Source organism: Vicugna pacos, chromosome 6, assembly GCF_048564905.1.
Source record: "Vicugna pacos chromosome 6, VicPac4, whole genome shotgun sequence".
NCBI lineage: Eukaryota > Metazoa > Chordata > Mammalia > Artiodactyla > Camelidae > Vicugna > Vicugna pacos.
This window is the reverse complement of record NC_132992.1, coordinates 86,810,238-86,828,994: the sequence shown is the minus strand read 5'-3', so window position 1 is coordinate 86,828,994 and position 18,757 is coordinate 86,810,238. Positions and strand designations below refer to the sequence as shown.

Here is an 18,757-nt window from a genome sequence, read left to right as displayed (position 1 = left end):
GGGTTATAACTCAATACTATGTTATTTATTTGGTTGTTCAGATTGTTCCAGCTTTGGTCACTGGGAGCTCTTTCAGGTTTGTTCCTGTGTCCCTTTGACTTGTCCCTGCTCTAGAGTTTTATAATCAGATCTACCCTGAACTTTTCAACTTTTCAGATATATGAGCCAATAAGTTTCCCCTCCTCACTTTTATTGCTTAAGCTAATTTGAGCATAAGCACCTGTCAGTTGGAAGCAAAAAGAGACCTGATATAATTTATACTATATCTGATACATAACATGTAATATATACCAGATTCAGATATAACAGGACTGTTAAAATTATTATTGAAGATTATTAAGCAGATAGTAAAATAAATAGAAAAATGATCATACCCAAAATTTAGGCCAATATACTTACTGGTCTTAAAAAGATAATTTAACTTTGAGCTTCCTGGCAGCCAAAGCGAAAGTAGAAACAGGATGAATTATGTAACACTTGTCTGATTAAAGGAAAGATCCCAACCTCTTAAGAGAAATAAAGTTATCTTTGATGCAAATGTCACAAATATCTTCTCATGAGGATCCTTACTCGTGAGAATATTAAGCAGCATAAGGATTTTTCTAAAAATGCCATAACATTCTAATAATAAAGAAAAAGACCTTATTATATCAGTGCAATTTAGTAAAGGCATTTCTATAAGAACTTAAGTTCTTGTTGTCTAGGAACCAGCTTATGTTCTAACCTGATGTAGACCGAGAGCTTAGGAAACTGGAGGTATGGATCAATGGTCTGTCTTGGACTACTTTTCCAGGTATCCTTGGATATTTGAAGGATAGTAGCCAAACTATTTCTTTAAAAATAATATGCATCCTTAACACACATATCACTGAAAGGTTCGTAATCTATAGGTCAGGATTCCAACTCTAGTATTTGGAGATTTAACATTGCAATTTCCACTGATGCTAATGAATTTTGTGTCTCTTTCCTCTACCTAACAGCTCAAAAAATCCCTTGTAACTTTTCTGAAGCATTTAATGGGATGCTTCCTGGAGAAGGTGCTTCCAACACACTAAGGATAATAGGTTTAAATGCAAAGGGAAGTGAGCCCAAGGAAAATCCCCTCCCAGATACTTACTTTTAATCCTATTGCTTTTCCCTTTCCTCATAACTTCAAATTTGCTGCACCATGGCATTTGCAGGCTAAAAGTCACTACTGAGCACCCCATCCCTGGCCCCTCTAGATCTCCATCAGAGCTCCAAACCTACACTTCATTTGCATTAAAGAGCCCACCTGACAGCGGGCTGGCCCACCTCCTGGCTTGGATGCCAACTCCAGAAAGGTTTACCTTCCAGCAGCTAAGTGAGTTAATTCACTCATCAGGGGTTCAGCTGCTTCTTGCCTCCCAGTGGTATTTTCCTGCCACTGTCCAGCTCTCTCTTTTGTCATCCAGTTTCTGTAGCGCTGTAGTATTTAGAGTTGGATAGACTGACCTAAGTGAAGGACTTGAGTTATGTTGCTTCAGTAGAACACGTGAATTCCAGCCCCAGGGAGGATGGTGGCTTGGAAGGACCCCAGACAGCACCCTGAACCCAGGCCGTGGAAGACCGATTTGTTTGAAATGCTCAGAGGCCTGATCTAAGTCAGTGTGGCCAAAACACGGACCAGCCTTAGGCTGCACGGCAGTCAGCCTAACACCCGTACGATGGTTTACTTGATATATCTTCGAATCGTTTAGTGTCTGAAAACTTAGATGCATTTATTTAAATAAGAAGCCTCTTGGTCTGATCAGCCAGGGCTGCAGGCCCTCCCAGCTCTATGGAGCCACGAAGGCTGGAAGGCCTTCCTGGGGCTAAGCATGGATGCAGCTACTAGCTCCAGGGCCTGTCGGAGCCTGAAGGGGATCCAAAGGGGAGAAATGGGGAAAGGTCAGGCCAGCTGGGCTTAGGCAATGGCCCTGTCACTCCACAGGGACATGTCACACTTTCCTCCCACATTCAGCCTTGCACGGCTGCCCTGGACTTAGGGACCAGTGTGGGTGGCCCATCATTATACAGCAGGTGAACCTGTAGCAATGGAGGCTGGGCAGTGCTAGTGGCCAGCCCCTGGGAAGAAGGGGGCATCACCTGCTACATTCGAGTTGGCAAACGTATTTGCCTGATTCCGCTTTCTGCAAGTCCACTAGAATTGCCCAAACATGGGGTGAGGCGGGATGAGGGCTACTCAGAACCACAGCTGCCTGGTACTCGCATGTACTGAAACAGGAACGACACAGAGAAGATTAGCGTGGCCCCTGAGCAAGGATGACACACGAACTCGAGAAGTGTTCCATATGAAAAACAAACAAAATAGCTGCCTCCACCTGAAAGGCTGCTTTGGGAAGTTTACCCTCGCCTAGGCTGTTCATGAGTGTCTTTACAGGAGAACAGCCGACTTCATCAACAGCCCTGGGAGTTTGTAGATGGGCTGTGAAATCTCAGGGCCCTCAGATGCCACTAAGATCCCATCAGAGCCAAACCGAGTGTGTCCGCAGAGGGATTCATGTCCTTCGTTTATTCCTGTACTGTTTGTTAACAGCAGAGAACAAATTGGAGATGGGGTAGTTCTGAATTCAGAAACATTCCTTTGTCCCAGAAGTGATCTTGCAGCCAAGAATGTGACAGCATTTGAAACCGAGCGTTTGAACTGGGCTTACGGTGCACGCCGAAAGCTCTTGGTCATGATCCCGGCATCTTCCAGCCCCTGGATCCGGGGGAGGCTGTGTTCCAAGTATCAGTCCCCTCAAAGCAGCCCCTTCAGTATTTGCTCATGAAAGTGGGAGACAGGGCTGAACTCACAGAAGCCTTGCAAGCCTTACTGTTAGCTTTTCAACTTTAACAGGTGGCACCATTATTTTGTACTTTAAAAGGAGACTTTGTAAAAATGGACGAAGGTTGGAAAGACAGGGGTGCATGGACCCATTTCTGCGGTTCTGAGGAGTAAAAATGCAGAAATGAAGATGTATGCTTCTTTTTAAGGAAATTTCCCCTGGCCCCTTTATTCAGTTGAATCTCTGTACCGGCGAAAAGGCTGGATGGCTTTCATGACAATGAGGGGCACGGACACCTGTGATAATGTGCAGTCATGTGGACCAGGTACAACTCCAGAAAGGCTCCAGTTCACGGGGGTGGGGTGTGGAGGGTGCTGAAGTTCTCACCTTATACTGGGGGGGGGGTGGGCACGGAAGTGTGGAGGGCTAGAAGCGACCACCTCAGGATCATTTGTGACATTTTCAGCTCAGGGTATGGTACGATTTTCACTGTCTATACTTCTGTGATTTTGGGGACTGCATAGACCAAGTATAAACCATTGTTTTCACTAACCTTATAATAATGCAATACATCTTTTGTGATTGAATGTTTGGGTCCTACCTGCCCCTTATGGCGGGGATTTCAGGTGTTTTGTAACAAAAAACACTGTGAATGGAGGGCTGGTTCAATGTAAGGTTCCAGAAGCCCAAATCCTGAAATATACATTTAAAGAAGCACATTCAGAAATTCCTAGGAAGGGAAGTGAAAGGGATTCCTTACGTCACTACAGTCAATGGAAAACCAGCATGGATTCCCATGCGGGGTGGAAACAAACATACGGATGGACATGTCCCATGAAAACTCTGCCGCGTTGCTCAATTCTAGCTCAGTCTTTCATCTGGGGAGGGTTCTCCGCCCCAGGACCGTGTTCTCTTTGTTAATGAGGATCATCTTTCTTTTAGGAGATGAAGTACTGTAAGGGGTTGAACAGAAGGGATCTCTGGCACTGTCATTCAAGGCTGTTTAGTGATCTCTTCCATGTACCACCTCTTTGGAGGACACTGGATGCTGGAAAGAGGCCAGACTCTGTCTACACATCATGCTGAGCTTCTGCCCCAGCTTGGCCCTTCTTAGCCACATGGCTCCAGGCAAGTTCCCTGCTCTCTCAGTTTTTCCATCTCTAGAGGCTGTGATGCTGGTTCCTCCCTTTGAGACTTGTTCAAAGAGATCCCCCGTCGGCACAGCGGAATGTGCCTGTCGTAGTGCCTACTAGCACATAGTAGGTGCTTACTGGGTGTCTTCAGTTATGAAAAGATCAGGAAGCCCACAGCTGGACAGACTCCAGTCTGAGTTGCAACTGGTGCACAAAACATAGCACTTCTCCTTTTCTTTCCTTTTTTTTTTTTAATTGAAGTAGAGTTGATTTACAATGTTGCGTTTTTTCAGGTGTAGAGCAAAGTGACTCAGTTATATATTTATATGTATATATGTATATATTCCTTTTCAGATTCTTTTCCATTATAGGTAATTACAAGATACTGAATACAGTTCCCTGTGCTAGACATAGTCAGCATTTCTCCTTGATGTATTATATATACAACTGATATATTATAAAAATCACGGAAAGGAAAAATTTAAAGTTTGCCCCTAACCTTAGGATTCTGACACAGCCGTTTTCAGTCTCCCTTTGACCCATCATTGCCTCTGTAACATTGCTTTTTGCACTTAATGTTATGTGAACATTTTCCGTTATTCAGTCTGTCCCAAACATCACTAAGTGAGGGTGTCACGTTTCTCTGTGTCCTGATGGCTGGGCCTGGAGATTACTTTCAGTTATTCACAGCCCCATCAAATGCTCCAGTTGGGACATCAGCAGCATCCTGACCCTTAGACCTGACTGTTCAACCCATTACTTTGTATAATTCTAGAAATCCTTTGTAAAGCACTTTCCAATGTACTCAGTGAATTCAATACATACTTTCTTTTCACTTTTTTTTCCTACAAGATTGGATCTTTAGAAAAATTTCCAGAAGTCAAAAAAGGACAAAGATAATGAACATTTTTAATGGCCCTCCAGACAGCTGACAGTTTGCTTTCAGTGCAACAGGTCAGCAAACATATACAGAGTCCACTGTGCAATGGGCTTTCTCACCCGCAGTGACAAGACAGACCTGTCACTTTGTATGTGTATTCGTTTTACAACAACTAGGCCCGCACTAAGTATTATTGTGTGTTTTTTTTCCTGGTTAAATAGTCGCTCTGGTTTGTAACGAAGATCTGTTTTTAATAAGTTTTCCCTTGGATGTGATTAATGGGTTTACATCTTAGCCTGCCACAGGAGCCTCCCAAAGCAGCAACATGTTGCAAATCAATTCTCCTGCCCACGCATTAGTCTTAGCCCTGTCTCTGTAGAACAAAAGGGTTGGAATAGATGCCTGTTAACTCATGTGTCACCACGCTGGCAAGTAATTGTTACTGTGATCCCATTTTTTTCTGATGTGGAAACAGAGGCTCGGTGACATTGGACGATTTGTCCAAGGTTGCTTCGTGGTCAAATGCTGGCTCTGCCTTAAAAAGTGGGTCTTTCCCCACTCTGCATGGTTTGTACTGAAGGACACTCTGGGGAGGGAGTTTTGTCAATCTAGAAGTCCTGCGGCGATTAACTGGGAAGGGGTCAACTTCATCTCCAGGATGAGCCATAGTGTGATTTTTTATTTTTTATTTTTAAATTTTTTTTTAGTTTTTGTGTCTGCATGGCACTCCCGCACCTCCCCTCCAGACTCCCTACTTCCTGAAGCTCTGGTGAAAACGTCAGGGGCCCCGCAGCAGGGATGGATTTGTACTGCTACCTAACACGCCTGTACCCCGCCGCACTTGGAGACCATAGGCATCCCAGCTCCCCTTCCTTTCAGCCCTGGATCTGCCCACTGTCTTCATGTGCTTTGCAAACCAAAGTACCCTTTCCATTAACTTTACCTTTCCATTAACTTTACCTTCAATTAACTTTAACAGGTTGGCTACGGATTTTTTTTTTTCCAAAAGGGACACGCCTTCCATTATTTGAAAATGGAGTCAGAGTCCAGGAGAGCTTCTGTTTTAAGCAAAGGCTGTAGCAAATCATCCGTAGGTAGGTTCTCCTCTCGTAATTTATCAAGGAAACTTCCTCTTTGAGTCTCAACTCCCAGTTTCCGGGATGCATAGATTAGGAGAGATGAAAGGGGCCAGAGAGCCCATATATCTTAAGAATTACAAAGTCAAATATCTACAGGAGCCGGGGGGTGATACAAGTGAGTGAAAACAGGACAATAGGGAGTGGTGGGGACTGAGGGGAATGGAGAACACATGTCCCGTGGATGGGAGGAGCACTGCTCACTTTCCCAGGTTGTTGCCATGAATGAAATGGGCTCAGTATGGCTAAACTTTTTATTCTTCAAGAGATGCTAAAACTCCAGATTTTTAGGCGAAACATCCCATTTTTATAAGTGAGAAATAGATCTGAATTCTAAGAGAAATAAAAAATGCAGGCCAAACACCAAACAAATCGGCAGACTGACTTTGACAGAGGGCAAGCAGTTTGTAATCCTTGATCGAGTGGCACTGTTTATTTTACAGACGTAGAAGCTGAGATCCAGAGAGAGGGAATGACCATTATTGATCACTCGCTGCAGACAGCTTAGGGGTCTTCAGATAGAAGAAGCTGTATCCGCCAAGTGCAGATCTGCAAAGTCACTTGGAAGTAAATTTGGATGCAATTAGGGCCAACTGCAAAAGTTAACTTTAATGGAGCCCTTGCTACCTTCTGGGCCCTGTGCTGGGACACATCTCATATGGTCGTCACAGCTGCTTTCCAGATAAGGAAACAGGTTTACAGACGATAAGTCAGAATAAAGGGTGGGCCAGTGTACGAGAAGGCCTGACTCCAATGCTTGTGTTCCTCCAAGCCCGTGTCAGCTGTCTTCTTACATAGTGAGTCTCCTGTCCCTGGTGTACCAAGCAGAGGCTGTATTTACAAAGATTCTTGTAAAGGAAGGGAAGCAGGACCAAATGCCACTGGAATTTCCTGCAAGGTGGGGTTTCTCAACGTTGGCACTGTTGCTATTTGGGGCCGCATAGTTCTTTGTTGTCAGGGCTGATCCTGTGAACTGCAGGACATTTAAGAGTATGCCTGTCCTCTACCCAGTGATCTTCTTTAGATGCCACAGCACCCCTCTCCCCTAGTTGTGATGACCAAAATTGTCTCTATACATTGTCAAATGTCTCCCAAAGAGCTAGATTGTCCCCAGTTGGGAACCACTTCTTGAAAGTTTGAAATTTTCATGAATGTATGATTAGGGGTTTTCTAATTAGGTTGGGATAGAGGAAGAGATGGGAACTGAGATCTGTGGATTCTCCAGGTGCTTCTCATATCTCATACAGTCCTCACAAGAGCCTGGGAGAGAGAGTCATCAACGCATTTCAGTTTAGGATATAGACACTTGGAAAAGTTAAGTGAGTCACCCAGGTCACATGGCCAAGTCATGGAAGGTGTGCTCTACAACACATCTATGTCATAATGCACTGGGCTTTTTGTCGTTTTAAGGATTTCAATCTGAAACAAACGTGCTAAACATTCAAATCAAGAGATACCAAGAAATACTTGATAACAACAATAGACAAGAGTAATGACACCAAGATTATATTAATAAGATTAATAGGAGAAACATTGTTCATAAGGCTGATGATAGAATGATTCAAATAAAACATAGATGATAAAGGAGAAATAGCAACAGACACAATGAGATGTGTAAGAGAAGAAAAGATTATTACAAATATCTGTTACTAATAAATTTGAAAATTTAGATGGCATGGACATATATCTTGAAAGAATATAAAATGCTAAGTTTAGGCACAAGAAAATTTTCAAAAGAAAACTTGAATAGACTAAAAAGTATTAAAGATTTTGAAATGTTAAGCGAAGGCTTTCTTCCCAGAATGCTTAAGGCTCAGATTTTTTTTTTAATTTTGGTTTTTATTTATTTATTTTTTAACATTTTTTAAATTGAGTTATAGTCATTTTACAATGTTGTGCCAAATTCCAGTGTAGAGCATAATTTTTCAGTTATGTATGAACATACATATATTCATCATCACATTTTTTTTCGCTGTGAGCGACCACAAAAGCTTGTCAGGCTCAGATGTTTTCATAGGTGAGTTTGAACAAACTTTAAAAAGACTGAGTCATCCAGACCTCTAGAAAGATACTGTGGAAAATATAAGAGTGAAAACTGCTTGGCTAGTTTTATGAAGTCAGGATAATATTGGTTCCAAAACTAGATTAAAAATAATATAAGAAACTAGATTATAGAACAATTTATGTAATGGATGTACATACAAACACCCTAAATAAAATGTTAGCTAACTGAATCCAAAAGCCTTTAAAATAAATAGTGCACCATAATCAAGTAGAGCTTATCCCAAGAATGCAAGGATGGTTTAATATAAGAGACTGTTTGAAAAAAAAATCAAATCTACTTGAAAAAATTCAAATAGATGCAGAAAAATATATCATGAAGTGATAAAACTTGTTTATGATTAAACCACTTAGCAATAAAATGAAATTCTTCTTAAGCTGGTAAAAGACATGTGTCTAAGTTCTATAACCACCTTTTTATAGCAAAGCAACTTTATATATTTTCTTTATAATTTGGAAAAACACAGCAATGCCTCTCCTCTTTAACACAGGAAATCCTGCTAATATTATAAGAAAAACAAACAAAAATTTTTTAAAAATTGTGTGAAGAAGTACTTTATTTTCTTCAGAAGACATGGTCATCTTTATAGAAAAACAGAATCAAAACTAAAAACAAAGTCCAGCATGGAATACAGATACATGATCAACATTTAAAAAACTATGGCATTTCTCTACATCATTAGCAACCAACTGGAAAATATAATAATGTATATAAATTATAATGTAAAAATTATGTATAGTAACGTATATATAATGTAATAAAAATGGAGATACTATTCACAATAGCAGTAAAAACTTGGATTTAACAAGATAACACATAAAAACTCTATGGAGAAAGTTTAAACATTTGAGCCTAAAGAACAAAATGAAGATCTGAAAGTGGAGAGACAGTCATACACTTTAACCACACTATTTAATGATATAAAAATGTCAAGTGCCCCAAGTTAAGCTATTGTTTCAATGTAGACCCAATCAAAATTGCAGTTGGATTTTTTGGGGGGAACTCCATAAACTTATTCTAAAAATTTTTTTTGCAAGAATAAATGTCAATGAATAATTGAGGCAACTCTGAAGAAGAAAAGCAGAGGATGTAGTAATAAAGAGGATGGAGAAAGAACATTCCATTGGGCAGGAACAGAATAAAGAGCTCAGGGACTGACCCGCTGGTGCATATGGAAACTCCAGATATGCATGAGGTGCTCCCACAAGTCAGTTGGGAAAGAGTGAACAGTTTAGTGATTGGAGTTGTGAAACCTCACCCACTAAATGGAGATAAATAAAACCCTAGGTGCCCTAATACCACTTACAAAGGCAAGTTCCAGATGGACCAAGACTTAAATTCGAAAGACAAAGCTAGAATAACAATAGAAGGTAACACAGGAGTGCATTTTTGTGGGGTACTGCTGCATGTCCGTGTGCATGTGTGTGTGTGTGTGTCTCAAAAGCACAGACCATGAGACCAAAAAAAATATGGATTTGATCATAATACAATTAAATATTTCTGTTCAGTAAAGGACAGTTTGGGGCAAGTTCACAGACTGATAACAAAGAGACAGACAAGATGTTTGCAATATCAAAAATGGATAAGAAACTAGTGTTGAAAATATCCGAGGAATTTTTGCAAAACAGGAAAAAACAAGAACCACAGGGGAAAACTGGGCAAAAGACATGAACAGGCAGTTCATGGAGAGGAAACACGAAAGATTAAGAAGCCAATGAAGAGATGTTCAAACTCAGCAGCGAACAGAGAAATGCAAAGTAAAACCACAAGGAGATACCACTTACACCTATCAGGCTGGCAAAAACAGAAGCATGGAAAATGGGGTAATGTGAACTGTTGGCGAAGATGCAGGGATATAGAAAACCTTGTGAATGGCTTGTGGGAACATATAGATGGGTGCAGTCATCCTGGAAAGTCACCTGGCTGGCCTTAGTATAACTGTGGTGTATGTGTATACCTCGTGACCCACCAAGTCCTCCTTAGATATCATTTCTCAAAGCAACTCAACACATCTCCTCAGGGTGAGATGTCATACAAGACAGTCATCAGAGGGTTGTCAGGGCAATCAGAGGCTTTCCAGGTGTTTGTTCCTTCCCCCAGGAACAAGGACATAAAATGCAGTGGGCAAACACTGTGGAATACTATGCAGTAGTTAGCAGCATGCGTACATGTCTTTAAAAACCAACTGCCGAGTGAAAAAAGTAAGAAATAGCAGATTTATAGCCCAAGACCATTTTCATAAATGAAGTACTTTGGCACAAATACATATGCAGCAACACGGGCTGGAATGATTGCCCACGAGAGAGGGAAGTGGGGTAGGAAATGAGGAGAAGAAGGAAGAAATAAGTAAATGAATCAAGACAGATGCCTTGAATGGACCCATGGTGAGAGGGAGCCATGAAATGAGGGGTGTGATGAACTCAACCAACACCTTTCCCCAAAGTAAAAAAAAAATACATTTTTTTTAATGTTCTCTCAGGCTGTATTTATCCAGTTATTTATGATCTCTTTCTAAAATTTTTCTTTAGTTAAAAAATTTTTTTGAAACAACTTTATTGTGTTATAATTTCTGTACAGTAAGCTACACATATTTCGGATGAACAATCTGATGAATTTTGATAGATGTATACACCTATGAAACCACCACCACAATCAAGATACCTAACATTTCCATCACTCCCCATGAAAAACAAAGCCAAGTTCTCTGCCGTCATGCCGGTGGGAGTGACCAGATTCCCCAGCCCCCGTGCCGTCGGCAAGCCCGATCTTCTCTGTCACGGCTGAAGGTCTGATCCTGATTTTGCGTCTTCCTCCCGCAGCCCCTCCCGACACCACAGCCATCATGTTGAATTTTCCCGGCCCCGCATGTCAGGCAGAAAATCGAGCTCCATGTCTGCACAGGGAGGGTGGCTGTGCTGTCATGAACAAGCCCAGGAAATTCAGAATGATGTAACGGCCACGGGCCTTCTGGGTGAAAATGAGGAGAAGTCCTTACCTCATCTCCCTGCCAACATTTGCAGACCATAAATAGGAACATTTGAGGTGAAAAATAGGGGATCGCAATATAACTGCTATGGAAATCTTTGTCCCGGCAGACGTCTGGAAGATTGGAGCGGAACAAAGGACTGGAGGACAGACTTGCATTGATTTTTCTTTTTTTTTTTTCAACCCCGTCTCTCCATCGAAGGCCTCTGGACGTCATGTGCTGCAGCTCAGACCGCTGAACATGGAAGCTAGTATGCTGGTGACAATCATAGCAGCTGCTGCTTATTTATTTAATCCTCGCTATTGATTTATTACCCTGCTATTTATTTATTATGCACTTTGTGCCAAGGACCGGGATGGGACCATCACATAGCTTGTTGCTGATTCTTACGACTTTCCAAGTGAAGGAGTTTGGGTCCCCTTTTGACCCCAGAGGGAAAGCAGATCCTTGAATTCTTTAAAGACCCTCCAGACTCTCCCTTCTCTGAGATGTCTCCTTTCTGTGGAGAAGGTGATGGCAGGAGGCCTGGCTCCAATTCCTAAAGCAGTGCCCTTGGGCCAGGGACACAGCCTGTCTAAACCACAGGTTTCTCACCTATGAAACGGGCCTAGGGTCCCTGCCCTGGCCACTTCGCAGGGCCGTTAGGAGGGTCATCTGGGGGCTTGCGAAGCGTTCTTTGAATGAAGGGAGCCGTTAGTAATCTATTTTCAGGCTTTGCAATGTCACGGGAGTTTACCTCCACAGTCTCATTCATTGTAAATCGCCTTCCCCTACCCTTTTATGTTCTTTGCCCCACCTCCCTCACCTTTGACACAGGACCATTTCACTACCACACAGACGTCATTTATAGTTATGCTGATAGCAACTCCTGTTGTTCCAATAAGCACAAAATATACACGCACTATTAGGCACCCTGCTCGTATTATCTAAATAGTCCCAGTATGTGTGTGTGTGTGTGATTGTGTAAGAGGCCAGAGGGAGGCTGGTGTGATGAGAGTGTTGGGAGGAGGAGAAGCAGAGCTCACAGGGTTCCCATGACTCTGATCCTGTGCTCGTCCCTCTATCCGGGTGGCCTCTGTCCTTTTCCTGCTGTTTTCTGGTGGAGGGGGTTGGGGGTTGAAAAGTGGGGGCAACAGAGCATGGCTTTGGGTTCAGGAGAGACCTGGGTTTGAGTCTTGGCTCTGCCAAGGATTAGCTGCGGGACCCAGGGTAAGGGACCCACCACCCGCTTAGGGTTAGGGTTAAAGTTAGTGACTTAATGTCCTCAGATGAGGACGTCAATATGGCCTTCATGGGGCTCAATTGAAGGTGACATGAGATTGTCTTTACAAAGTGCTGAGTGCACAAAAAAAAAGCATTCCGTGAATGTTCATTGCTCCCTTTCCATGTGAAACCCTGTGTATTTTCCCTTCTAGCATAGCCATGGTCATTGGTCTTTCAGAGAGAAAGAGGCAACTGAAAAAAACAAAATAAACTTAGACCCTGGGATGGTTAATTTTATGGATCAACTTGGCTGAGCCACAGTACCCAGATATTTGGCTGTGAAGATATTTTGTTTGGTATTGTCTAGGGTATGAGATTAATATTTAAACTGGTGGATTTAGAGTAAAGCAGATTATCTTCCATGATGTAGGTGGGTCCTGTCTAATCAGTTGAAGGCCTAAATAGAACAGAGATGGTCTCTCTCAAGCAAGAAGGAATTCAGTCGCAGACGGCCTTTGGACTCAAACTCCAATGCTTCCCCATTTCTCTGCCTGCCAGCCTACACTGCAGATCTGAAAATTTTGAACCAGCCAATTCCTTAAAATAAGTCTTCTCTCTCTCTTGCTCTCCCTATATATTTATGTATGTACACACACACATGCACCTACAGATGGTTCTGTTTCTCAGGTGAACCCTAACACAGACTCTCTCGAGTCAAAACTCTGTGTTACCCAATGCCTCTTTCAGAAGAATCAGCCTTGAAGTGGATTTGGAGCAGCTTTGCCCTGGACACCTTGGAAGGCAGGTGAAGGGCGCAGCGCCAGGGCCTCTGAGCGGCTCTGCTGAGCAGCCAGCTCTGGGTCACAATACAAAGAAGCTGAGCGCGAGACGAGGGCATCATGGGATTTCCCCCATCTGTCTGAGTAATGAAGTGTGGCCCATTGCCTGCATAGCTGCCTAGGAACAAAATATGTGTTCCGTGCTCTATCCACCATTTGGAGAACAAGAGGAAAAACGCATTTGGATTTTTTATGAATGCTCTCATGAAAGTATGTGCTGTGTTCGTCAACTACTTCTCTACCCCAAAGCCTTGCTAATTACCAAAAGTTATGTTCTTCCCGTGTTGTATTACAGTTGCTGTGGGAGCTCAGACGTTAACTTTCCAGGCTTCTACATTCTGGAGTTTTCCTTTATGACAGGTTTCTCAACCTCAGGACTGAAGACTTTTGGGACCGGATAAGTCTTTGCTGTTTGGGGTTGCTCTGTGCACTGTGGGACGTTCATCGGGCTCCCTGGCCTCTACCCAGGGCCTACTTGCCCATTAGTTTCAGTAGAACCAATGCCTAAGGTTCATGATCCTTTTAGGGGCTTATGCAATTGTTTTAATTTTAATTTAATTTTAAAATCAGAAGAAAAAAATGAATGTAATAACAATTAATATATACTAATGAATCCACCTGGATTATATTTCTCTTCACACCAAATTAGTTTTAAAATATCATTTTTAATATATCTTTTAGGGAGGAAGTGGCTAATGAAGGTGAACGTGTGTAGGGCCCACAAAAGTCTTACTGCAGAGTTCTGCCTGTACTTACTAGATGCCATTAACATTCCCCTTTCCAACTGTGACAACCAATGTCTCTAGACATTGCCAGGTATCCTGATTGGGGAGGGTGGTAATGCAAAATCGGCTAGTTGAGAACCACTGCTTTACACTATACTGCACTATATAAATACTGAGTACTATATACTATGAAAGTAATAATTATTCAGTGAACAAACATTCAGAGGGTACCTCCTAAGAACTTGTGTTCTTGCTCCAGGGACTGCAGGAAGAATGAAGAATAGTATTCTTCCTGGCCTGGGGTTGCTTTGGGAGTGACAAAGGAACCAGGTGAGGTTGATAAACAGGCTAGGAAGACATATCAGGGACAGGGACACATTAACCCCTTGGTTACCAAGAAAGAAGCTGCAACTGATAGGGGAGTTGGGAAGGACTCTCAGAGATGGGCATTCTGAATTGGGTCTTGGAGGTTGAGTAGAGGGTTTTAAGGCTGCAGTGAGAACAAGGAGAGGGTCCTTGGGCTGTGAATAAGCGTGGAAGGGTGAAATGGCACCCCAAGGGTGGCCACTGGGGTCACTGCAAAGCTTTAAGGGCTGGACATAAGCCCCTTCGTTGTAAGTAGAATAGGTGGGTATTTAGTTCCCTGGAATCAGGGAAATACTAATTTCTCCTTGAATCCCCTGAAAGATTCATTTCTTCTGTCGGCACCAACAGTAACATACGACGTGAAATGCCGCTGGCTCTGACACCGTGTCCGGCCCCGTGAGGTCCAATTAGAAAATTAACGTTGATTTCAGATTTATCAGATTCGAGTTTTGACTTTTGTCCAGAGGAGAACAGGGGCATGGTGTTATTACAGGCTTGTATTTCACCTTCTTGAGGAAGGAAAGGAAAGACACCCGTCGTTTTGACAGGATCCAGAGCCCAGCTTGGAGAGAGGCACCCTATTTTATAACAGGGCTGCTGTCTAGCCAGAGTCTTGCCCTGTGGACGCTGTTTAGTTTCTGGGCCGTCATGCCAGAGATGTGAAACAGAATGCGGTCCCTGGGCTGCCGCCGGCCTTTCTAGGCGACGGGATCCGCCAGCCGCGGGGGGGAACGGGTCTTGGCACAATGAGAGCTCTGACTGGCACTGGGGGGCTGGGCGGGCAGGGGCTTGTGGAACTTTAAAATTAGCCCCCGTTTGCACTCTGCCTAGGAGGAGTGGCGCCTGCCCTTCTCATCATACAGGCAGGCCTGGAAATGCTGGAACTGGGCACAGCTGGGGTGACCAGGAGCCCTCCTGACTCTTCAGGCTGTTGGATTCCTTCCTGTGCTCTCTCTCTCTCTGACTTACTAACACAGCCCTCTCCACACCCTCCTCTCTTCCAGGAGCCATGCAATATGGAGAAGGACAAAGATTTGGAAGACCGAGTCCCTCCTGGTCAGCTGAGAGGCGGGGCTGTGGGCGCGAAGCCCTCTTCCGCCACTCATGTCCATGGCCTTGGGAAAATCGCTGGGCCCTGTGGGTGGCGGTGGAACCAGGCACTGTTGCAGGTGCTCTCCAGGTCTTCACCCGCTGGCCACTGCAGCAACCTCGGAGGTGATGCTGGGTGTAGACTGAGCCCTTGGGAAACACGAGCTCTGGCATTGGCGTTGGTCTGAGTGATCACTGCAAGCACTCGAGGTAACAGGCTTAAACTGCTGAGCACTGAGGCCGAAGAGACTGATGCCCACAGGTGCTCCTGGAGTAGGAGCGGCTACTAGCATGTACTGAGCTATTAGCAGCTCCTGTATCATGATCAGGACTATGGCTGGAAGGGGCAGGACACACAAGGGTGACCCTTCTGCAGGAGAGAAGTCCAGCCTGCCTGGTCCTGTAAGGAAGGAGGGGAGGGCCTCGGGGCTCCCATTTTACAGATGTGGAAACTGGGCCCTCCTGTGACTTGCCCAAAGGTCACAATGAATTGTGGCAGAATCAGTAGACACGGGGCCCACCTGCGCCTGTCTCAGGCGGCCTTGGACAGCGGATGGGGGAAGTTCCCCTGGGTTCACAGCCCACGGCCCTCCACAAACCCCTCCCCTCACTGTCCGCACATGCTCTCTATATTCTCTCCTTGGGGTCCGGTGACTGTCAGAAGCCTTGCCCAGTCCCCCTCTCGCTGGGGACACTGGCAGCCCCATCCAGCATCGCACTGCCGCCATGGAGGGAGCCCAGCCCGAGGCCTCCAGCACCATCTAAAAAAAAGAGAATTATTTAATGCTTGCAAAACACAGCCTTCAATATCTCTCCAGGCAACAAGATCTGTCTACAAACCTGAGAAGTTCAGATTACCAAGTTTCCAGGCCTTTTTACCAACCCAATCCAAAAACAATCCTGGTTTTATAACTCAATAAAAAGGACTCAAGAGCTTAAGTGGGGAGCAGAGCAGGCGAGCTGCGCAGGCCTACGGGCAGATTGGGGAAGTGATCAGTCTCCTGAACTGGGAGGGGGCGGGGGGTACTGCCAGGCACGGGGCAGGGCACTGTTAGGCTCAGGATCCTGGTCTGGGGAGCCAAACAGCCAGAAATCTCTGCTTCCACATCCTTGATGGGATTTACCCTCCAGACAGGTGACAGGCCAGAGATGCAGAAGGACAGATCACCCTCCACCTGATCTGACAGATGGGGAAACAGATGCGGGACAGAAGCCAGGCAGGGCCAGCGCACAGGGTTGTGCAGGCTTCCCCAAGGAGAAGAAGGGTGGTGGAGGGGGGACGTGTAGTCACTCTTTGTTGGGCTCTCAGAACTTGCCCACTGGTGTGGGGCTGCCTCCGTCTGGAGGGGGCGCCCTGTTCCAGTTCCTGCACCAGCACCCCGTGGGTGCCCACTTGGCCTCCTCTTCCTGGGCAGCAGGGTTTCTGTGGACGCTCAGGTCTGGAACCAGGACAGCCCAGAGTACTTTTGTCTTGTGCCCGCATGCTTTTTCCCACAGTCTGATGGTCCTGGGTGGGTTGTGGACATGATCGAATCACAGACCATAAGGATTTCACCTCTGGAAGCCTCAGCTTCCTCTATGGGCGTGGGAGAAATGAAGCTTTTCCTCTTGGGGTTCGCTAAGATTTAAAAGAGGTGATGAGGCGAGGGGTGCTGGGGAAGAGGTCCTGTCTCACACAGTTAAGGGCTGTGGAAATTGGTTCAACCGTATCGACCTGGTGATTTGAATCAACAACATTTCTGTCTTTTGACTCAGTAATTCTGCTTGCGGAATTGATTCTGGGGAGCAATTTGAGCAAAAGGCAAAGATGTATGGAGGAGGAAGTTCAGGACCACCCTGTGCATAGGGACGAAAACTGACAAAAACCCAGCCATTTAAGACCGCAGCTTCAACAAAGAAGGTACCCCACCCCCACCCTCCAAAAATCCTGCTGCCCTCATTGAAGAAAATCGGGTAGATCTACATTCAGTGACTAGGAGTTAAACCTCAGTTAACACATGTACGCACACATGCCCGCATGCATGTACAACAGATTATGAAACACTATGGAGGGCATTGTTTGATTTTGTACTGATTTATATATTTTCTTAATATACATAGATAAATCTGAAAGTACATACCAACCAAATTAACAGTGTTTATCCCTTTGGGAAAAGCATATGGGGAATGTTTGCAATCTATTGAATTCATTTTACAGTGCATGATTGTTCTTTAAAATGTAGCCTGCATTAATTTTATAATCAGAACAAAAAATATTCCAGTTTGGTTTAAAAAAAAATAACCTGAGAGAACATAGGACAAGCATGGGAGAAGTGACCAACATGTGGTAGATGTTCAGCACATGAAATTCTGTCCACGGGGCCTCTTGACATGATCAGTACCGAGAAGCAACTTTGAAATTTATGCGAGCATTTGTCCCCAGGTGAGAGCCCACAGGTCCAGGTCAGCAATATTTGGATAAATTAAAAATGGAAATATACAGGCGAAGTAAGTCTTTTTGAAAGAAAGGAAGAAAGGAAGAAAGAAAAATCCTGACTATACATGTATATAAAACCCATATTACACCACGCTGGGCTGGAAACTATAAATTGGAAACATGTGAAGTTGCCCTGGATTGGCCTACAGATCGCACTTTTAATGCACTGTCTTGAAATTGAGCCATCTTCACAAAGCACCTGAGGATGGGGAGGCACGCCCCGGCCTTAGGAACTGGCTGCGTCAGAGAGCGCCTGCTGCCTGCTGCTCTCGGGCACAGTTGTGGCCTCTGACTTCAATGCAAAGACGTTTAGAAGGAGCTTACTTGGCACCCTTGCTCACCTTCCCAATCACTTGAGGCAAATGCCAAACAGATGTCCTCTAAGGGTGGAAAAATGAAATGAAAGGCAGATTTAGGATTTATGGAGCTGAAAACCAAAAACCAGTGGAAATTAGGACTCTGATGAGCACACAGCTTGCCATTAATATATATAGATTTTTTCACCATAGCATTTGCAATTGCCTTCCAGATTTTGAAGCAGTCAGCAGGAGACAGGAGCGTGATGTAGCTGAGTCTGGTAAAGTGATGGGTCTGAGCCAGGCAGGCATTCAGAGATTTTTAGGATGTGGCAGAAATCTACCTGTACAGCCTTGATCCCCCTCCCCTGCACTTTTGATCCCCTACTCTCTAGCCTACCCATTCTTGATCCCCACTCTGTAGCATATCCATCCTTGATCCTCCACTTGCTAGCATACCCATCCTTGATCCCCACTCTCTAGCCTACCCATCTTTGGTTCGCCTCCCTTCTCTGAAGTATCTAACATCCCCATCCGTGTTATCGCAGCATTTAAGACCTTGCATGATGCTGAGTTATATATACATAAGCCCTTATCTGAATCCGTCACACCTTTCTAATATTCTCCCTCTGTCTAGAATGCTCTCATAGGCTCTGGAAACCCCTAGGAGCCTGGGAACTCAAGGGAAGGTCGTCTCCGCCCATGGGCTCCCCTCAGCCCAGGAGAGGCCTCTCCTCCGGCACTTCCTGCACCTTATTGTCTTTCCTGTTCAGGCCC

The 18,757-nt window shown here is 44.4% G+C and overlaps 1 non-coding gene across 1 annotated transcript; it reads left to right on the top strand.

Moving 5' to 3' along the window:
- Positions 1–2,214: 2,214 nt before the first annotated feature.
- On the top strand, positions 2,215–2,318 carry LOC116281132 (U6 spliceosomal RNA). The gene has a single exon (XR_004190582.1). It is a non-coding gene; the product is annotated as a U6 spliceosomal RNA (small nuclear RNA).
- The last annotated feature ends 16,439 nt before the right edge of the window (positions 2,319–18,757 follow it).